The sequence below is a fragment of the Frankliniella occidentalis genome, unplaced genomic scaffold (assembly GCF_000697945.3).
Source record: "Frankliniella occidentalis isolate FOCC.00 unplaced genomic scaffold, Focc_3.1 Scaffold758, whole genome shotgun sequence".
Taxonomy (NCBI): Eukaryota; Metazoa; Arthropoda; class Insecta; order Thysanoptera; family Thripidae; genus Frankliniella; species Frankliniella occidentalis.
The window spans coordinates 33,135-34,450 of record NW_026267867.1 but is presented as its reverse complement, the minus strand read 5'-3'; the positions used below and the strand labels follow the sequence as shown (position 1 = coordinate 34,450).

Below are 1,316 nucleotides of genomic sequence, written 5' to 3'. Positions count from 1 at the left end.
ACACCTCAACTTTTCACTTTTTCACTTTCAGTTCACTTTTGTCACTTTCACCTCACTTTTTTCACTTATGCCCACTTTCACTTCACTTTTGTCACTTTTGTGAGCTTCACTTTTTTTACTTTCGCTTCACTTTTTTCACTTTCACCTACTTTCACTTCACTTTTTGCCCACTTTTGCCCACTTTCACTCAACTTTTTTCACTTTAGCCTCACTTTTTTTCACTCGCACTTTCGCTTTCGGACAGCATGTACACACACTTTCTGATGTGAGCACCCCCTCGCCTTCGGGCGAAAATCCTTGCACCTCTACTCCAAAAAACTGTAAGTAACCGTCAGTTCATATTAACTGCTGATCTGTTTTAAATGTGTTGAGGAGATGCAATATGTGCTTTGTTTGTCCGCAGCAACAACTGCAGAGGTTGTTGATCTTTCCCAAAGATTAACACCATTCAGGAAAAACTTATCTACATATTTCAAGGATGTTCCCGTGAAGAGTGTTGGGGATGATGCTTTGTTTAATGGGAAAGATGATATTAGTGAGCACGATAAAGAAGATCGAAGAGGTAGCATCTCCCATATTGAATGCAACAGTGACAAAGCATGAAAGGACAGGGGGGTGCCTACATCTCAAGTCGGGATTTATAATCTTACTGCAGGTTTCGCTAAGGTGATTGCATATTTCATTGTACTTCTAGATGAGAATAACACCTTTCCACTGTTAAATTGTGTTTTTGTTTTATTAGAAGGACATAATCTACGAGATCCACAAGTCTTTATGGAAAAATAAGGCCATTGAGAAGCCATGCAAACCCATAATTGCCTCAGATACTGTTGATGAAACAACTTTGATTTTGACTGAAAGTGAAACTATTTTGTGAAATCAACTCTTCTCTATAATTATTTTTTTTATTAATCCCTTACATCTCATTTCCAGTTTGACTGCCCTGAACATGCTACACTAGCCGTGGATCTCCCTAACGCTATTGAATATGACGACACTTTTCTAACACTGGAGCAGATCTTTCAAGAAGTACCAAAACGTACAACAAACACGGTGAAGATTTCACATTTGCCTGAAGGGTTTGAAGCGGTAAGATTTCAATGACATGTTCTTATTTTCCTCGTGTAAGTTAAATCAAGCAAACTACTCTACATTATTTTCTTACTTCAGAGAGACGTGGTCTATGAGATACATAAGGCATTGTGGAAGCACACCAACATCGAGAAGCCATGCAAACCCATAATTGCCTCAGATACTGTTGATGAAACAACTTTGATTTTGACTGTAAGTGAAACTATTTTGTGAAATCAACTCTT

At 38.1% G+C, this 1,316-nt stretch overlaps 1 protein-coding gene across 2 annotated transcripts in view; it reads left to right on the top strand.

Moving 5' to 3' along the window:
• Nucleotides 1-685: 685 nt before the first annotated feature.
• The window catches only part of LOC127751712 (uncharacterized), a 12,122-nt gene continuing 11,491 nt past the window's right edge, over nt 686-1,316 (top strand). For both annotated transcript variants that reach the window (XM_052275683.1, XM_052275684.1), the window contains exon 1: nt 686-1,284. The gene's annotated coding sequence lies outside the window, so the exon portion shown is untranslated. The remainder of the gene's footprint in view (nt 1,285-1,316) is intronic.